Here is a 22567-nt window from a genome sequence, read left to right as displayed (position 1 = left end):
GAAACAATTGAAGACTATATGAAACACCTACACTAAACCTTCCAAACTGTCATTGCCAGATGTGTGGATAACTGTGAATACAATGGTGGAGGTGTGTTTCACTGTAGGGACAGGTACTACATATTAGCATTACACATGTTGAGAATACAAACAGTACTGTACAGAGAGCATATGTGTGCACACACTCTAAATGTGTTTGAGCTGGAGTATGACAGGCCAACAGGATACACCATTGTGGATTATACCCTTGCTATAAATGTCACACAATGTCATGTACTATCTGACATTTCCATGACATGTAGTGGGCTGACTGCAACACTGCTCAACTATACTGCAAAACATGATGTCTCACATCCCATACATACCACCCTTTGTCTGCATAACCCTGTCCTCAGTGGAGCATATGACATCTATGGGTGTATGTCATATGTAATAAAACTGACATATGAAAAAGATGGCCATCACAACCATTGGACAGAACATGTGTACACATGGCCATGGAGGATGGCCAGAGACATGAAACAACACACACACAGTAGAAGTGATGTACATGTGTGTACACCCTGTTGCACATTGGCTCAACACAATACAACTATGGCCTTTGTGTAATGGTGATATTGCAAATGTGAAACACTAAACATTATACAGGCCTATGCACAGCTTGCGTAGGCATAACATGAAACCACCACATAACATGTCTTGAACATCTTGAATGTGTCACGACATGAAAGCAGTCACCTATACAGTATCCAAATACATACTTGTGTTGCACAACATACACATACAACCACATCAAGCCACAGATACAGTACATTCACCTTGATGGTGTCACCCATCACTGTCATGCCTGCTTCTCATGTGTGTGAGGTACACAGATAGCATGTGGGACATAGAGTACTGTTAAGTTAGCCATGTGTGTGCATAGTTGCCAGGCATCATTAATACTGTTGCAGATGTGCAGGGGTGTCTGTATACCCTTCTGTGACCTGTGTCACACATTTCACATTAGGGTTTAGTGTGTATACACCTCAGTGATGTGGGTCACATTCCACATTAGATATGTATTGTATGTGAACACAGTCATGACTATGAACTGTGTCAGTAATTCACACTGTACAGCAATAGTGAAGCCACATGATGCCCTGCAATGGCTATGCACATCAGCTCAATGTGCAGTATGTCACTGCATATTTGTAGGGGGGACAGACAACACTGCATCAGCTGAAGGCCCATGTTAGTATAACACATCCCTGCATTGGGACACTATTACCGTATGGTAGATTGGAAAGGACACCATTGTGTTACACATGTATGCATGTCATTCAACACATCAGCAGAAGACATGTCATACTACATGTGATTGGCAAGGTCATATGCCACACATCAGGCTGGTGTACTGTAAACCTGTGCTGGTCTGTGGCACCATTGCAAAGTAGGGACAGCCATGTCAAACATGTGTGTATAACCACATGCATAATGTCTGTAGATTCAGCTCAGGGGTAGGTGGAATAATGTTGAACAGACATGCACTGCTTTGGGGGTGATATGCAAGCTAGGTCTCAGGTAAACATAGTATTCAGTCAACATACCCTTCTGCTCATGTCCTCACACATAGGTGTAGTGGCCAACACAAAGCATCAGTGGCAGACGTACAAAGGTTAGCGATGGTCTGTTAGCATGTGGTGTATGTTGCACACACCATTGCAGTGCGGTTCAATGGTGCATAGTGCATGCATTGTGTTGCAGGTATGGGGCATAGGCTACAAACACAAATGGTGTAATACAGGTATGTATGCTAACCACCACTATAATTGTATAAGGTGCCTGCCATCTGCTATAACACTTGCATGCTGCTGTGTGCAACTCAGCGATGTATGATAACTACCACTATAATTGTCTAAGCTGAATGCCATCTGCCATATAACCTGCATGTTGCATGCTGTTGGGTGCCATAGCATTTGTCTGTGTGTGTCTGTGTGGTATAACTTTTAATGTACAGTTCTTGTTTTCCCCTCATAGGTGTTGATGTAGGTTTGTTACCCTCTTGCTGTCCACCTGATGTTAGTGTCGCCACAAACTTTAGCACTGATGATGAAAGTATGACTGAGGCACAGGCAGCATTGTCAGAGGCTGAATCTGTGCCATTGGTTGCATTCTATCTTTATTCCCCTCATCCTCGCACACAGTTGCCCTGCCTACACAAACCCCATCACCACTGGCCATAGAGGAAGGACAGTTGGTGGGTGGTAGGGAAGTGTGGAGACTATGGAAGGTGTGCCTGCACACCAAGATCCCAATCAACTGACTGGTGATGTCCCACACAGGCATGTGCCCAATGCTGCTCATAGGAGGACCACTGGCCAACATGCCCCTGCTAGACAGAGCACATCAGCTGGATTCACCAGACATGTTTTGGGCTATAATGGAGGCACAGGCAAGTGCTGAATGGCACAACAGAGAAGGTCTGAGGCTTCAGAGGTCTGCTGTCTGTTCATTAACTGACAACATCCAGGCAATTGCAAATGCTCACCATTATCTTGCAGATGTTTTGTATAGATGATTGGGTGACATAGTGAGAGTCCTTGACCATGGCATGTTAATCCTTGAGCGTGAAATTTCTGTGCTGGAACATCTGGTGGGAGTGAGGTGTTGGGCACATGGATGTAGGTCAGCTACATCACCTGTTGAAGGTCTACGTGAACATGCTACTGCACATGCCCACTCCCATTGTGGCGGTAGCAGCAGCAGTGCAGCTGCTGCTGTGTAGTCCACTCTAGGACTCAGTAGGCCATGTGCACGTGGTCCTGGATGGTCCCAACAGGGACATGATTCCATTGGACATGTGTCATCAGACAGTACCCAATCTGGACCTCTGCCTGGTAGTGCCCGTACAACCCCTGGCAGGCGCAGGTCACGTGGCTGTAGCCGGACACCGTGAACTGTAAAACATGCCTTGTACAGTTTGCAGCTGTCAATAATGCCCCTGTGTAGGCCAGCCACATGCCAGACTTGTGTGAATGCATAAATACACACACCAGAAACAAATGTAGGACCCCTCAACACACACACAAATAACACTGACTTAAAACTGTAGTTTTATTGGTCATTTTGGGTCAATTCCAAAACTCCTTCATCTTCCTCTCTTAAAACCTGGTTGCCTCGTGGTTTTGGTGTCTTTTCAGGCTTGTTGGCTGTTGGTGAAGCACCCACCAAGAGGAGAAAACGCTGAGAGAAGAAAGGAGCCACTTTTGAGATTTTAAGTATTTTTCCTCTGTTTATTTGCTAAGTTTTGCTGCATAGCCGCCTATTTTGAACATTTTCTGGATTGTTAAACTTGATTTCTGCATTAGTAACTGTATTTAGAGCACAACCTAGAGCTGTTTACTGAATTTCCTGTTTGCAGTTATTTTTAAAATCGTTTTTTTCTCAAAACTTGCATTTTATCTGTCTTTGGCCTAGCACTCTTGTGTGGGGTCATTTACTGCACTGTTATAACTTGTTGATACTTGTGAACCTCTGCTATCTCTGAAAAAACAAAACAAAAAAAAATCTTGCTTTTTTCCCACTTTTCTGAGATTTAAAAAAGTTCAGTTACAGGCTTGCTGTTCTTGAACTGTTTGTAAGTTTCTGTGAGGCCATTTTTTGCTTGGGCTAAAGGGAAGTCTCTCTGTTGATCAGTGGCAGTGAAAAACATTGAGCAGCCTGCCTGCCCCTGTGGGAGTGGTTACTGACTTGAAACTGTAGTTTTATTGGCCATTTTGGGTCAATTCCAAAACTCCTTCATCTTCCTCTCTTAAAATCTGGTTGCCTCGTGGTTTTGCTGTCTTTTCAGGCTTGTTGGCTGTTGGTGAAGCACCCACCAAGAGTAGAAAATGCTGAGAGAAGAAAGGAGCCACTTTTGAGATTTTAAGTATTTTTCCTCTGTTTATTTGCTAATTTTCTGCATAACCGCCTATTTGAACATTTTCTGGCTTGTTAAACTTGATTTCTGCATTAGTAACTGTATTTAGAGCACAACCTAGAGCTGTTTACTGAATTTCCTGTTTGCACTTATTTTTAAAATCTTTTTTCTCTCAAAACTTGCATTTTATCTGTCTTTGGCCTAGCACTCTTGTGTGGGGTCATTAACTGCAATGTTATAACTTGTTGATACTTGTGAACCTCTGCTATCTCTGAAAAAACAAAAAAAAAATCTTGCTTTTTCCCTACTTTTCTGAGATTTAAAAAAGTTCAGTTACAGGCTTGCTGTTCTTGAACTGTTTGTAAGTTTCTGTGAGGCCATATTTTGCTTGGGCTAAAGGGAAGTCTCTCTGTTGATCAGTGGCAGTGAAAAACATTGAGCAGCCTGCCTGCCCCTGTGGGAGTGGTTACTGACTTGAAACTGTAGTTTTATTGGCCATTTTGGGTCAATTCCAAAACTCCTTCATCTTCCTCTCTTAAAACCCTCTTTTACGCGGTTTTGTGTGTTTTTGAGCATAGTGCAACAGCGGGCAGCGCTGCCTAATTGGGTTTAAACTATTCCTGGCTCCACAAAGTCTGCTCTTCACTTTTTCCCTTAGAACTGCTCTATCTCTCAATTTAAACACCATATTCTCATTCTAAGGCCCTTCACTGGTCCAATTAAGTAATCCTACAAGTTAGCACTATTAAACCATAAGCACTACTTACTCTTATACTCTCTACGATTGCCCTGTCCTCTATTGGTCCGTCTTAAATTCAGTTTCCCTAAATTACTCTAGCATGTCCAAAGGTCAGTCAATGGTTTCCTCTCCAGTCCAGCTGGTGAATCTGGGAATTTTGAGGCAATGTTACAACTGTCTCATGTACACGGACAACCCTCTCCTCCAAACAGGTTCAAATATATGAGAGAGATGCAACTATTTAGCCAAACTGGAGGCTGAGCTCTCTCATCTCAAAACTGGTGTAACCAGTCAGGAGGAGAAGGTAACCTCACACAACACAATTACAGTATCACATAGTCCCACCACATCAGCGAACCAAACACATAAATACACAAAAACATACTCGGAGGCTCTAAATAAAAATCTACCTAAGCAACAGAGACCTCCAAAGCAGACATTCAAGCAAATGCTACCTCAAAACAAAACACGCACAACACATAACCCACAAAGTCAGTGTGCCAAGCAGCCAAAGCCCTTAAGGCTGAATAACACACCTGATACTCTTGTAATAGGTGACTCTATTGTCAGACACACTGACGTCCTGCTCACCAGGCTGTATAAAGAGAGGGTCACGGTGAGCTGCCTGTCGGGTGCTAGGATCCACCACATAACGCAAGCACTCAGGTCACTCCAAAGCAAATACAAATATGACTCAGTTATTGTACATGCTGGTGTGAATGACCTGGGATGTACCTCCCTGGACTACATGAAAAGAGACATAGAGGAGCTCTCTGATCATATAGCCCAGGCTAGAATGACCCTGACCTTGAGCAGCATCTTACTCTCACCTAGAATGATGCCACAGTACAAAAACAAAATGATCGATTTTAACAATTGGCTAAAATGTTGGTGTCATTCAAAGGGGATCCAGTGTCTGTCAGCCTGGGATGACATGCTCGACAAGCCACGTTGCTTTGCTAGGGACGGCTTTCACCTGTCACCACTGGGCTTTTGGATATTGGCAAAGGCTCTTGCCACCCCCATAGTGCCTTTTTTAGGCAAGGCTCAAAAGTCAAACCCACCCCCATAGACAGTACAAGGAACAAGAAACTAAGGGTAATGCTGCTAAATGCCAGAAGTCTTAACCTCAAAATGTATGCACTCAAAGCTCTCCTCAGTATGGAGAACATTGATATCTGTGCAGTGACAGAAACCTGGTTCAAAGCTCCAGAGAGCACCCCAGCACTACCAGGCTATACCTCATATCATGCTTTTCGGCCCCAAAACCCGGACCGAACCACAAAGGAGGGAGTTTCCATATTTATCAAGGATATCCACACCTCCAGGTTAGTGGCATTGCACAAAGTATCGGAGACCATCCATGTGCAACTAACAGCGGGCAAGACTGCTTTTCAGTTTATAGCATCCTACAGACCACCCTCTCAAAGTCAGGAATCCCACTCGGCTTTCCTGAAAACATTGGAGAACATGAAGATCTCTCCGAACACCATTATATTGGGCGACTTCAACTACCCAAACATTGACTGGAAGCATTACTCAAGCCCCAGCACCTTAGCCCAAAGGTTCCTGGAAATTATAAACTCAAATGCTATGGAACAACTAGTCACCACTCCCACAAGAGGGACAACATACTAGACCTGATCATTACCAACATGGGGACTCTATGCTCCACACCAGAAGTATATCCCTCATTGGTAAGATCAGACCATAAATTAATTTCACTGGATGTCCACATCCTGACCCCACCCACAGCCCAGAAAACCACAGTGAAAAACTTCTCAAAAGTGAACTTCTCACTTCTCAAAACTGAAGTGGAATCCTTCAAGGCCCCAGGGCCAGTGGAAACTACGGCCCAAACTGCAGAATCCTATATAAACGCATTCTACGGACATCTCCAGCAATGCATGGATCATGCTATTCCAAACAAAACCAAGACCCAATCATCCAAAGGCAGGAGTCCAGTCTGGTGGACTCCTGCCATAAATAAACTGTACAACAGAAGGAGGAAGCTACTACATGATAGAGCAAAATCCCTAATAGGGAAGGCATCTCTGATCAGTACTAGCAAAAAATTACGATCCCTTCTAAAATCCTCCAAGGCCAGCTTCGAGAGAAAATTTGCACAGGACACCAAAGACAATCATAAGGCTTTTTTCAGTTATGTTAGAAACCTGGGATGCAACTCCCAGACTTGTTCTGAGTTGATTCTAAATGACAAAAAATACACTGAACCCACAGACATCGCCAATATCCTGGCAGACAGGTTCAGTACAAACTTCTCCACCCCATCCCCCCCAAAAGAGCAAGTATCTATCCCAGCAGAGGGCTGCCTCCCAAACATCTCTGATGCTCAGGTGAAGGCTGCCCTCTCCAAAGCAAAAAACACTGCTTCCATGGGACCAGATGGCATCCCAGGTTGCATCCTACATGAACTACAAGAGGAACTAATCCCTCAAATAAAACAGCTATACAATCTCAGCCTCACTACAGGATATGTGCCCACAGAATGGCGTACAGCAACAGTGGTCCCACTCCACAAAGGTGGAGCCTCTACGGACCCTGGAAACTATCACCCCATAAGCCTGACTAGCTTAGTCTGCAAGGCTATGGAGAGGATCATCATGGAGCTCATAAACAAAGACATTGGGGACCTACAGACACTAGATCCTACCCAGTCAGGCTTTGTCAAGGGCAGATCCTGCCTTTTGACCCTGGTTGACTTCTTTGAAACAGTCACCAAAGTCATAGATGAAGGAAAGGTAGTCCACACAGCCTATCTGGACCTTGCAAAGGCATTTGACACAATACCCCACTCAGGCATCATAGATAAGCTATCCAGCTTAAATATAAACCCCTATCTCACAAGATGGGTCGCAAACTGGCTCAAAGACAGAACCCACAGAGTGAGAGTTGCTGGAGCCATGTCAGACTCGAAACCGGTCCTGGCGTCCCACAGGGTTCTGTCCTGGGACCACTCCTGTTCGGTATATACTTTTCCGAGGTACAGGCAAACGTGGGAGGACTATGGGTCACCAAGTTCACAGACGACTGCAAACTGGGCGCCATAATCAACTCTCCAGCTGACACAAACATCCTTCAAAAAGGTCTCACAGAGACAGATAACTGGTGCCAGCGCCATGGTTTAAAGCTAAATGCCAAAAAATGTATAGTCATACCCTTTGGCAAAAACAATGTGCCCACAAATTACCACATAGGCGGAAACCCATTAAGTACAGAGAAAGTTATTAGGCACCTGGGGACCCAAGTTGATAGCAATCTCTCCTTTGAAAACCACATTGCCAAAGTGGTTAGAAAGACCTTTACATAGCCCACCTCATCACAAAGGGTTTCACATCTAGATCAAGAGAGGTAATCGTGCCCCTTTATTCATCCCTCATCAGGCCCATCATAGAATACAATGCCCCTTTTGGGATGTACCTTACCCGACACCTGCAGCAATTAGAAAGACCCCAAAAGTATCTCACCAAGAGGATCAAGGGTCTCAAACAGATGCCATATGCTGCTCGGTTAAAAAAAATCCAGCTCTACTCAGTTGCATACCGCCTACTTCGAGGCGATCTATGCCTGACATACAAAGCTATGTCAAATCCAGAATTAATGGACATGCTCCACCTCAGTAAATCTAAATCCCTTAGAGCCACACGCTTGAAGGACTTGAACCTCAGCACAGAAATAAATAGAACTTGCTGGAGGGACAGGTTCATAACCCAGAGGCTCCCTTCACTCTGGAATAGAATTCCAGTTCATGTGAGGCAGAGCACCTCACTGAATCTCTTCAAGAAGAATCTTGATAGGTGGATGGGGGATCGTAGGTTTGTCCCAGGGATTACTCCCGTGTCACTATTAGACAGAGGCACAGTAAACTAAACTTTAAAATGGGCACAGTATACTCAAATCAAGGGGTGGCGTAAGCCATACAGAATCGGGCTAGGCTTATAATTGCCCCAGGGCAGATAGCCTAGTATGAACCTATGAACCTATGAACCTATGAACATCCACACACGCCCAATGATATCACAGGCCATAACACACACACATGATGACATCCAATGGTGCAGCCTAGGCCTCTGGCAAACATTATCACCCTGTGCATATGATGATGCCTGTGCCGCATCCCTGTCATCCACACCATTGGTGCAGGGACATGCTCATATGGTCTGATGCACAGGGTGAACATACTAAGTAGACAATTGCAGATTAATATTATTGAGTTGTGTTGACAGGCAGCAGACATACCATGTATTACAGTTTTAGAATGCATTTTGTATGTTTGACAGTATGTATCATGTGTAACAACACTAACAGCATGTTGATCTTAATGTTCTGCCTTCCGATTTTAGGTGTAGCTGCATGTGCTGGGGGATGTTAGTTTTTGCGGTTAGTGTCCCATATGTACATGTTGACTACTCATCGGTCTGTATGACATTACCTGCATGCACTATGTAGCTTCCACATCACAGTTATTATCTCCCATGCTTCAATTATGTTTACTGTTCTAATGATCCAAGAGCATGATAGCTGTGTAGTAAGCTACTGTGTTCAGTGCCGTCACATCCATAGTGGGTGACATCACAGGTATAGTTACCTGGAGCGATGAGGATGTAAAAGAGTGGTATAGCGGATGACAAGGGTAAAGGCCAGTGGAAATAGTGTGTTCTCATTGGGAAGCAGTAGTACCCGCTGCCATGACAGGATGCAAACACAGACACACCCACATACTCAGGGATTCACAGACACAGTAACACACACACACAGTTGCCAGTGTTTGGATAAGAATGCCTGCCTATGTGCAAATCATCATTATAGTACTACACATTTACATGATACACCATAGAGAATACACCTGTACATGTAGTAAGAATTGCCTAAGATTGAGGATATCGACAGGGATACTACAGTGCAGTGAGTGTATGTGGGGAGGGGGGAGTTCATCAGTAGGCTATGTAATAGCAAGTCGCATCCCAGGGTGTACGTTTTAACAGGCAGTTAGAATACCCTTCTAAGATTGATGAAATTAACAGGGATACTAGACTGCATTGAGTGGATGGGGGGAGGGGGCAATAACATTTCACTATGGTAAAATACAGCCTCACTCCTGGGACCGGACAGCCATACACACAGACAGCCACACACACACACACACACACACACACACACACACACACACACACACACACACACACACACACACATACACACACACTGTGGCATTCACAAAGATATACATCTATGTCACACACATACAGACACTTGACATGTGTGAGGTTCAACCACCTGCCTATGCCTTTCTTTCTACACTTCACTCTGTACTAATGTCAACAACAGTGTTCAGGAGAGTGAAAAACATGTGGGATGTATTCTCAACCATACGTGACATATATGGACACACACACACACACACACACACACACACACACACACACACACGCACACACATGCTGGTACTGTGAATCAAACACCTGCCCATCTCATGAAAGGTATTACAGGAGTACAGCACTATCACAGTTGCTACAAAGTGTATTGACTCTTTCCTTTGCCAACTGTGCTGATATATGCACAATATATGCACAGGGGAGGTATTACTGTTACAGGTGTCAAGAGGTATGCCTTCAGTGTCACCCTTACTGCATTTTACATTGTCTGTCTTCCACTTCAATTAACAAAACCAGACCTTAGCAGTTACACAGGTTATTGTAGGAATGGTTTTAACACACCAGTGAGCTGTCCTCAGTAATCATTCATCTGCAAAGCAGCCCCACCACTCAGTAGTCATGTCCAAAAATCTGTCCATACCTCATGTAAACCACAGTGAAAAACTTCTCTAAAGCAAATTTCACACTCCTCAAAACCGAGGTGGAATCCTTCAAAGCCCCCGGGCCTGTGGATAACACAGCCCAGACCACAAAATCCTTTATAAATGCATTCTATGAACACCTTCAGGAATGCATGGATCATGCAATCCCAAATAAAACCAAGACCCAATCCTCCAAAGGCAGACGTCCTGTCTGGTGGACCCCAGCCATAAACAAACTATACAATAGAAGGAGGAAGCTACTACATGACAGAGCAAAATCCCAAAAAGATGAATCAAAAAATGACGCTGGTGTCCAAGAAAATGGGAAGACCACACCGAAAAGACTTTTTGGTGTGGTCTTCCCGGTTTCTTGGACACCAGCAGCATTTTTTGATTCAAAATCCCAAAAAGGGAAGGCATCTCCGATCAGTATTAGCAAAAAACTACGGGCACTCATAAAATCGTCTAAGGCCAGCTTTGAGAGAAAAATTGCACAGGACACTAAGGATAATCACAAGGCTTTCTTTAGTTATGTTAGGAACCTGGGTGGGAATTCCCAGATATGCTCAGAATTTGTCCAAAATGACAAAAAATACACCGAACCCACAGACATTGCCAACATCCTAGCTGACAGGTTCAGCGCAAACTCCCCCTACCCTTCCCACCAAAAGGGCTAATATCTATCCCAGCAGAGTGCTGTCCCCCTGACATCTCAGATGATCAGGTAAGAGCTGCCCTCCCCAAAGCAAGAAACACAGCATCAATGAGACCAGACGGTGTCCCAGGTTGTGTCCTACATGAACTCCAAGAAGAGCTAAACCCAAACCTAAAACTACTGTTCAATCTCAGCCTTACTGCAGGATATGTACCCAAAGAGTGGCGTACAGCAACAGTGGTCCCTCTCCATAAAGGTGGTGCCTCAACAGATCCTGGAAACTATTGCCCCATAAGCCTCACTAGCTTGGTCTGCAAAGCTATGGAAAGGATCATCATGGAGCTTATAAATAAAGATATTGGGGACCTACAGACACTGGATCCTACACAGTTTGGCTTTGTTAAGGGCAGATCCTGCCTCTTAAACCTGGTTGATTTCTTTGAAACAGTCACCAAGGCCATTGACAAGGGGAAGGTGGTCCACACAGCCTACCTGGACAGCCTACCTGGACCTCGCAAAAGGCTTCGATACAATACCCCACTCGGGCATTATAGATAAGCTCATCAGCTTAAATATAAACCCCTATGTCACTAGATGGGTTGCAAAATGGCTCAAGGACAGAACCCACATGGTTAGAATAGCTAGAGCCATGTCAGACTCCAAACCAGTTACAAGTGGCGTCCCACAAGGCTCAGTCTTGGGACTTCTATTGTTCGGTATATATTTCTCGGAGGTACAGGCCAACATGGAAAGACTGTGGCTGACCAAGTTTGCAGATGACTGCAAATTGGGCGCCATAATAGATTCTCCAGCCGACACAAGCATCCTCCAAAAGGGCCTCATAGAAACAGATAACTGGTGCCAGAGCCATGGCCTCAAGCTAAACGCCAAAAAGTGTATAGTCATCCCCTTTGGCAAAAACAAAGTGCCCACAAATTACCACATAGGTGGTAATCCATTAAGTACAGAAGAAGTAATTAGGGACCTGGGGACCCAAGTCGATAGCAATCACTCATTTGACAACCACATGGCCAAAGTGGTTAGAAAAACATTTTATATAGCCCACCTAATCATGAAGGGATTCACATCTAGATCAGGGGAGGTCATGGCCTCTTTACTCATCCTCATCAGGCCCATAATTGAGTACAATGCCCTTTGGGATGTACCTTACCAGACACCTGCAGCAACTGGAAAGACCCCAAAAGTACCTCACCAAGAGGATCAAGGCTCAAACAGATGCCGTATGCTGCCGGTTAAAGAAACTCCAGCTCTACTCAGTGGCATACCGCCTGCTCAGAAGCGATCTGTGCCTGGCGTATAAAGCCATGTCAACCCGGAATTAATGGACATGCTGCACCTCAGAAAATCCAAATCCCATTGAGCTACGTGCTCGAGGGACTTAAACCGCAGCACTGAAATAAATAGGACATGCTGGAGGGAGAGATTCATAACCCAGAGGCTCCCTTCACTCTGGAATAAAATCCCAGTCCAGGTTAGGCAGAGTACTTCACTGACTCTCTTCACAAGGAATCTTGATGAGTGGATGGGAGATCATAGGTTTACCCCGGGTATCACTTCTGTGTCACTGTTAGACAGAGGCACAGTATACTAACCTCGAAAAAGGGCATAGCAAAATTAATTTAAAATGGGTGGCGAAAGCAATACACACTCTGGCTAGGCTTATAAATGCCCTAGGGCAGATAGCCTAGTATGAACCTATGAACCTATGAACCTATGTACAGCTTACTGTACTTTGAGCATATCACCATATACAGTTGGCAATGTCGAGGCTGTATTGCAACAGCATGATGTACTAAGACAACAGTCACCTTCAAACATCAGACACTGCACAGTCATGGAATCTAAGCAAACATCAAATGTACACATATGCGGTCTACCTCAGTAAGTGGACTAGCAGGTCAAGAGGATACATTCTACACCTTCCCCACACCATGTGTGAAACATACCCGAGCATTACACCATAATGGATGTTGTATTCATGTACTGGTAGGACACAACCACTTTCAGCCAAGTCTACATATATGAGAACAGCACATATCAGCAAGACACACAGTATTATTCCATGTCATGCTCCTACAAACTGTTACTAGACAGTGTCATGGTGAAACCAGGGCACTGTAATTGTCAACAGTGCCATGGTGAAGCCAGGGCACTGTAATGGTCAACAGTGAGTACATCATATTTGCCACAAACACTTCATGTTTACTGGAAGAGTGCCAGCCATGTGCTCTGTTAGAGATAGGCAGTACACTCATTCAAGCATGTGCAAGGTCTGTGGCTTGTAAACATCTCACCCCAGCACTTACTGGCTATTGTGGTACTAAGGCTAATGTCCAGACAGCACACAGCATACATGGCTTACAATTGTTGACATGGAGTATATGTAGGAGCTGTGGGCACACATTGCTGTACATGTCATGAACAAATCACTTGTGACTACTCAGGAACATACAGAGCAGTGCTGGATTTCCCTGAATCTGTCACTACAGGCCTTGTGTAGGTCCTATGATCCTGTTATTTGGGTAATTTTGTAGGCATTGCATTAGGTGGACATGTCTAATGACATACATGCCGCATGGGTTGTTGTATGATATGATAGGTGTCATGGGTGACCAGTAGAGAGGGAATATTACCTCTGTTAACATAGATATCAAACCCTATGTACTGTTAGCAATGTGCATGTGTTTAATGACTGTAGCTATCTGTATGTAGAAAGATAACGAAAGCTATGGTAATGTAATTTATGCTGTATGAGTGCGGGATGTACATATCCAGAGCAGGTACAGTTAGGTCATATCCAACCATGAGGGTGTTGTTTACTGGTATACAGCAACAGTCGACTGTGTTAATGCTGACAATATCCGTGGGACCATGGTATGTGTACAACTGGGCTGGTTACAAACAATGGTATTATTGCATTGCCTAACACATTATGCAGCTGTGTCTGTACATGGGTACTTTGCACAGTTGATGTAGGCCTAGGTAGAGTTTACCAATCAAAGGTTATCTGGTGGCTACCATACTATGTCATACCACATATGGATGTGTGTTGGTAGTCTGGGGACAAGGTGGTAGATGTATATGAGGATGCGACCTAGAATGCAGCATTTGCCACTGTCACCTGTACTTGACTCATCTGTGATGAGTTATGTCGGAATAGTGCTCTTTACATGTGAGAAGCCTTTATGAATATGTGGACACCACAATCTGGAATGGTCCATACCAGTGTTATGGCTCACATGTCTGGATCTGAGTTATATGGTGGTAGTGCAATTGTGCACTACAGAGCCTTCAGCCAGGTGTTCCTCACTGCACGTATGTCAGTATTCCCCATTGTAGGTTCTACATTCAGCAAATGGATTACAAAAAGCCACACATCTAGCACTGGTTAGCATAAGCATCCAATGCAATTGTCTTGTAGGTGTCAGGGTGTTACTTCTGTGTGTAGGACATTTGCCTTGGAATGTGACTTTATGGGTAAATGCAACTTAGGTATTATCCACACTCACTTGAAACATGGATGCATGTGCTCTGTGTTGAAGGCTTGTCGTTCAGTCATGACAGCCCAAAATGACAGAAACTGGACAACCTCATAATAACAGCAGGACATTGGCTCATTGTTTTGGTCTAGCAGTTCATAGGTTCATAGGTTTATACTAGGCTATCTGCCCTAAGGCATTTATAAGCCTAGCCCAAAGTTTTAGTTACGCCACCTTATATGAAAAAATACTGTACCCATTAGTTTGTTGTGCCTCTGTCCAGCAGTGACACAGAGATGATTCCCGGGGTAAACCTACAATCTCCCATCCACAGGTCAAGATTTCTCTTGAACAGAGCCAGCGAGGTGCTCTGCCTCACATGGACCGATTTTATTCCACAGCATAGGAGTCTCTGAGTGATAAATCTATCCCTCCAGCATGTCCTTTTATATCCGTGCTAAGGTTTAAGTCGCTTGCTCTAGTGGTTTTGGTGGATTTGGATTTTTGAGGTGGAGCATGTCCATTAATTCGGGTTGGACATGGCCTTGTATGTCACATGTCAACTCTGAGCAGATGGTATGCGACTGAATAGAGCTGGAGTTTCTTCAATCTGGCAGCATATGACAGATTTTGGAGTCCCTTTATCCTTTTGGTGAGGAACTTTTGGGGTCTCTCCAATTGCTGCAGATGTCGGGTGAGATACATCCCGAATGGGGCATTGTACTCGATCATACGTCTGATAAGTGAAGAGTACAGAACAATGACCTCACTAGATCTGGATGTGAAATGCATGATCAGGTGGGCAATGTAGAAGGTCTTTCTAACCACTTTAGCAATGTGAGTGTCAAAAGAAAGGCCACTGTCAACCTGGGTCCCCAGGTCCTGATAACCTCTTCTGTGCTTAGTGGATTACCACCTATCGGTAGCTTGGGGTTACCTTGTTTTTCCCAAGGGTATGACTATAGATTTTTGGCGTTTAACTTCAGGCCATGGCTCTGGCACCAGCTATCTGTTTCCGTGAGTCCCTTCTGAAGGATATCCGTGCCCAATGCACTTTCCACTATGGCCCAGTTTGCAGTCGTCTGCAAACTTTGTCAGCCAAAGTCCTCCCATGTTGGCCTGTACTTCTGAAGTAGATGCCGAACAATAGGGGCCAAGGACTGAGCCCTGTGGGACACCACTTGTGACCGGGAGTCTGACATAGCGCCAGCAACTCTAACCCTGTGGGTTCTGTCCTTAAGCCAGTTTGCAACCCATCTTGTGACATATGGGTTTACATTTATGCTGGTAAGTTTTCTACAATACCAGTGGGGTATTGTGTCAAAGCTTTGCAAGGTCAAGGTAGGCTGTATGGACTGCCTTTCCCTCATCAATGGCCTTGGTGACTGTTTGAAGAAGTCAACCAAGTTCAAACATGATCTGCCCTTGTGAAGCCAAACTGGGTCGGGTCCAATGTCTGCAAGTCCCATATATCTTTGTTTATGAGCTCCATTATGATCCTCCATAGCTTTGCAGACTAGACTTGTTAAGCTTATGGGCGGTAATTACCAGGGTCCGTGAGGCACCGCCTTTGTGGAGTGGGACCACAGTTGCCGTGACGCCACTCCTTGGGCGTATCCTGCGGTAAGGCTGAGATTAAACAGCTGCCTTATGTGCGGGTTTAATTCCTCATTTAGCTCGTGTAGCACACAGCCGGGGACACCATCCGGTCCCATTGATGCTGTGTTTTTAGCTTTAGAGAGAGCAGCTTTCACCTGTGCATTTGAGATGTCTGGGAGGCTACACTCCACTGGGATAGTTATCTCTCCTTTAGGGGGGAAGAGGGGGGTGAAGTTTGCACTGAACCTGTCTGCCAGTATGTTGGCAAAGTCTGTAGGTTCAGTGATTTTTGTATCATTTTGGACTAATTCTGAGCATATCTGGAAGTTTCCACCCAGGTTCCTAACATAGCTAAAAAAGGCCTTATGATTGTCCTTTGAATCCATGGCAATTTTTCTCTCAAAATTGGCCTTAGTTGATTTTATGAGTGCTCATATTTTTTTACTAATAATGATCAGGGGTGACTTCCCTTTTATGGATTTTGTTCTATCATGTAATAGCTTTCTCCTCTTATTGTAAAGTTTGTTAATGGCTGGGGTCCACCAGACTGGACATTTGCCCTTTGTGGAAAGAGTCTTGGTTTTATTTGGGATTGCCTGATCCATGCAGTCCTGGAGGTGTTCATAGAAAGCATTTGTAAGGGCTTCTGCAGCTTGGGTTGTGGTACCATGACATCACTGCGAGCGGCAGTAATGTGCTTGGTAGCAAATGCCACATGTAAGGTGACTGACAGCAGCAGACATTGTGTATATAACCAATGTGAGATATACTTAGTGTAGCAGTCCTGCTAATAATGACAACTACTAACACAGCAGGGAGAGGTCATCTTGACACCTGCACCTCAGTACCATTACACAATGTGGCTCACACATTATGCATGCACATGCCAGGATTCCAAGTATAATGTCATTGTCCACAACCTGCTATCAAAGTATGCCTTTCCGGGCAGCAAGGTGTGTGACACATGCTTTTTTTTTTTTTTTTTTTTGTGGATTGAGAACATACTGGAGGAGAGACACAAAGTAGGCACAAATAGATTGTTATTAGCTGCTGCTTTTCGAATACACCTGTCTGTAATGCACTGCTGCTGCTAACAATAGCATTACACAGAGAAGGTGAAAAGTTTGCAGGGCATACAAACACTGGAGGAACTGAGTGACCTCTCTCAGCATTGACTTAGAGACAAGACACGAGTGCAGGAAACCATCCCAGTGGGAAGTAACCTAATGCGGAGAGAACACTAAATGTGTGAGCCTATGAGGGAAGATTGAGAAGGAAGAGAGATACAAACGGTCAGATGATCAGCAAATGATTATATAAAGCATTGGGTTTTCTTAACATGCATCTTGATAAAGCCTGGTATTAACCAGGCGAAAGCGCTCATTTTGATTTGGATTGCTGTTCATTTTTATATCTTTGTCACGTCTATTAAAGACAGTTTCAGTATACCTCATTGGTCGCTGGTCTTTTACTGTGGAATTATCTCATGCTGTAGGTAATGCTAATCCACCTGTGTGTCCCAGTTAACCTATTGTCTGTCACATCCACACATGCATGATTGTGTATACTTAACATATATATGTCAGTACTTCATGTACATGTATGCATGTGTATCACACTGCACAGACACAGATATATCACTTATTGGCCACATACAGGTATCTAGTAGTAAACCAGTATGATGTGCATATATACTGACAGGTAAGATGCATATAGCTGTAAACCTGTGTGTTTACAATAGGAATCCATTACAACATGTTCTGTACCTGTAAGTGTATGAGCATGCACACTGTGGCCTTCTGTGGTTAGAATCGGAGTGCATCCCAATCAGCCCTGTGCTACTAATTGTATGAGCGTGCCCACTGCCACCTTGTGTAATTTGAGTCATTGCATCCAAACTAGCCCTTTGTTACTAAGCGTATGTGCATGCCCAGTATAATCTTGTGTAGTTGTAGTCATAGTGCATCCCAAATGGCCCTGTGCTACTAAGTGTATGAGCATGCCCACTGTCACCTTATGTAATTAGAGTCAATGCATCCAAACAAGTTCTGTGATTCTATGCGTATGAGCATGACCACTGTAACCCTGTATAGTGATAGTAGTTGTCCATTCCACAGATGAGCATACTCCAGTTCAGGTTCCTGTTGTGCTACAACTATACCTCTCTGGCCTACCTATGTTCTACCTGCAGGAAATGTGTCTTGTTTGTGCATACAGGTTGTAATAGACACCTACTTTAAACACACAGGTTTACAGCTATGTACATCGTGACTGTCAGTATCTCGGTTGTTTTCCTCAATCTTAGAATGGCATTCTGAGTGCCTTGGAATGTGTAATCCCTGTGGTGCGTCTAGTAACTGCATAGTACTGCAATAGTGATCTGTAGATAGGCAGGAGTTCTCATCCCACTACTGGCAACTCTGTGTTTGTGGGTGTGTCACAAAATGACTGAGTGTGTTTGTGTGTGTGTCAGCAAATGCCAGAGTGTGTTTTTGTGTCTGCATCCTGTCATAAGATTGGATTTTGCTGCATTCCAAAGAGATACCACCTTTTACACTGGCCTTTATCCTTGCAACTGCTAAGCCCCCCCCCTCCCCACTGCAAGTAATCAGATCTGTGATGTCACTGAGCTCAGAAGTAGAATCAAAGTAAGTGTAATTGTATGTGTTCTGTGGCACATACCCCAAATGCATACCACTGTATTAGTTACCTTTACATAGGCAAGACATGTATGCACAATACTGGCAAGTGTGTGCGTGACTATCATGTAGCCAGGCATACACATGTGTAATGTTTTTAACATACTGCACACCATGGTAACCATCTGTGGTGACTGGTGTCTACAAAGTATTACATAGTTAGGAATGATAAAGAATACACAGTCAAGAATGACTACAGTTGGGTATGTTATTTTCCTGTGCCACTGCCGAGCAGTGACACAGAAGTGGTCACTGGGTTGTAAGTCCATACCCATCATTCCCCCACCCAAACTCTACAATCCCCAGGGTAGATTACATTAGCCATCATTCCCCACCCCAAACTCCACATACACAACAACCATCTCTTCTCTGGTGAACTGATTAAGATTTAAATATTATAAAACAAGAGATGCCTCTGTTTTGTGTACACGTCAGTTCCTTTGGAGCCTTTATATGTCAAAAAGAGTGGTCAGACATGTGTATATATATATATATATATATATATATATATATATATATATATATATATATTTTATATATATATATATATATATATATATAAATGGCTATAGCTGAGTCTGTATATATATATATATATATATGTGTGCGTGTGTGTGCGTGTGTGTGTGTGTGTGTGTGTGTGTGTGTGTGTGTGTGTGTGTGTGTGTGTAGTTATGACAGTTGTACAGATGTAGACTTGTCTTTGTTGTTTCACAGAGTACAGTACATTCAAGGGTACTGTACATATGTACACAAAGTGACTGTCCCATTTGTTTTCAATACTGTGGAATATCTGTAGTAAGATGTGCATTATAAAATCCATGGAACATGGGTACAACCCAGATGGCTAAGTGGTAAGTCCAGTGACCTCAGTGTGCATGGTCCAAGGTTCAAGTCCTGCAAGTCTTGTTGATATTGTCAATTAGGACTGAATAAGGCAGTTATAAGCAATTGTAAATGTGTTTTCATGACAGTAAGCAGTGGGTACATGCAGGTAACAGACATGCATAACTTGCAGTACACTTAAAATTCCCTTCTTTGGCAATCCTGCTAATGTCACCCATCTACAAATACACCTCTGGGCCTGCAGTAATCTAGTAATCTCCATGGTGCGTGCTGTAACTGCATAATGCTGTAGTGTGATAAACTAGTTTGGTAAGTTTTCTAATCCCACACAGGTCAAGTTTGTGTGTGTGTGTCTGTCTGAGAATGAAACATTGCTTTTTAGAGTATGCACACTCTTTACAATTCACATACTCACCTTTTGAAATCCTGCTGATGTCACCCACCTAGAAATACACCGCTGGGATTGCTGTAACTCAGTAATCTTTGTAGCATGTGCTGTAACTGCGTAATGCTGTAGTGTGATAAACTAGTTAGGTAGGGGCTCTATTCCAAGACAGGCCAACTGTGTGTGTGTGTCTGTCTGTGTGCCTGAGGACGAAACAATGCTTTTTAGAGTATGCACACTCTTTACAATTCACATACTCACCTTTGGCAATCCTGCTGATGTCTCCCACTTAGAAATACATCTCTGGGACTGTTATAACCCAGTAATCTCTGTAACGCATGCTGTAATTGCGTAATGCTGTAGTATGATAAACTAGTTAGATAGGGGGTTCTATTCCAAGACATGGCAGGTGTGTGTTTAACAGTCAGAGCCTGTGTGGAGGTGCTGTGAATGTCTAACCACTGGATATGTTGGGGACCGTTTTTTGTAGTTTTTCTATTTGGTGTCCATATTATATGTCAAATGTCCACCTCATGAGGAGTACAGATGTCAGTCAGCCAAAGGACTGTGTTGGCAAGCCATACCCCTACATCTGGCAAAAGGTCTGGTGAACAAAGTATGCAACTCTACTATTACCCGAAATATGTTCTGAACTCATGTGTCATACACAAACATACTTGCTTAGCATATCCTGCTATGTTGCTAGTATCCTGCACATTGATGACAGATAGTAGGCATGGTGTGATTGTAGTGGGCTGCAGAGGGCATGGCGCCCTGTTCAGCAGTACAATAGGCACATAATTGCAGACAATGTGCCTTCACTATGTTCCCACTGGATGCCTGCAACATATGTGGTGTCATCAAATGTGATCCACAAAGGCCATACAATGTCTTACACACATGCCCTGTATGGACAGATGCCATTGGCACCAGGGAACACCTGTATCATGCTGTCAATGCAGGTTCAGGGTCAACCTGCTGTCTATTAGCAGGTCCTGCCACATCAGGCCAGTATTGGCATATCTGATGATAACAGTCTGTGTACACAACATGTGCCAGCCAAACCAGGTACAGTTGTACATGTCACTGTACATTATTGTGGGATGTGCACATCCCAGGCAATGTCCATGTCAAGAACAATCAAACACAGACATGGCATGCATTTCAAAGCAATGGCCATACACAATGGTAACCAGGATGACAGGACAGTTCATACAATACCCATCTGTGTGAGACATTGCAGTCCCTACACCCCTGAACCACACTGCACACCATTGTTGGGTGACGTGATGCCAAGGATTACCCCTCACCCAGCCTTGTACAGCCATCATGCACAGCCAACCACTACACACCCATGAAGCAATGCACACATGCATGTCAGAATTGGCACCTTGTGTCTGTGTGTGTGGTATGATGCTCCCAACCACAGTCACACCCAGTATAACTCCCATTGGCATACCGACTGATGTCAGACATGTTCACATGCTCTAGCCCATGGAACCTCAGGATACCCCCTGTGGTGCATGTAGTACCTGTGCATTACTGCAGTGTGGCAAACTAAGTAGTTTGAAAATGTATTTGTCAGCCTGGAAAAGTGTGGCAATGTGTCCGAGTCCCTTAGTGAGTGTGGTTGTGTTGACAATGACATCCGTTCATGTGGACAGTCATGTGTGCTACACCTAATATATGTCTACTATATCTCTGTTGCAGATGTTGCTCACCAGCACACATATATGTTCTTACAGCACACCAACATGTCAGTTATGTGGCACATGGAGTAACTGCATGCACTTGTAATAGTAATGGCTAGTCAGTCAGGGGTTTGAACCCTTGTACTGGTAGGTGTGTGATAGACGCTGCTTAGGTTTTAGTCTCTAAGCCCTTCTCTGATGTACTTTGCCTCTGTCTGTCCCTCCCACACACTCTCTGGTGGATGTGGAGTTGTAGACCTGCTCAGCAGCAGCTTGTGTTTTGTAAGTGATGGTCATGATCAGGTGATGGCTTCTGCACCTATTGCAGTCCTCCTCTTGCTGATTGCATGTGGAAAGAGCTGTGGTGATGATCTCATAGCCAATCCCATGGAAACACAGTACAATATCTAGGAACATCATGTTGGTGTTTGCCCATGACAGTCACTGTGAGTGGAACCTGGATCTGGTGTTTTGTAAACAGCATCACAGATGATATCTAGATATTTCTCATACAACATACACAGTGGAAAATAGCCTAAAAACAGGAGGGTGATGTGCCAGGCATCACTACAGCATGTAAGTGCAGCTATGCTTCATTGAGACTACTGCCAGTTTAACATGTTGTGTGTGGTAATGGCTATTCTGCATGTTTTAAAACTGAAAAGACAGTGCTCTGTTTGTGAGGGAACCCCCATCTGTAGGGCCATCTGTGGACTGGTCAGTGTGGGGAACCA

The sequence above is a fragment of the Protopterus annectens genome, chromosome 10.part0 (genome assembly GCF_019279795.1).
Source record: "Protopterus annectens isolate FY-2018-M chromosome 10.part0, PAN1.0, whole genome shotgun sequence".
NCBI classification, from domain to species: domain Eukaryota; kingdom Metazoa; phylum Chordata; order Ceratodontiformes; family Protopteridae; genus Protopterus; species Protopterus annectens.
This window is presented reverse-complemented; position numbering follows the sequence as displayed.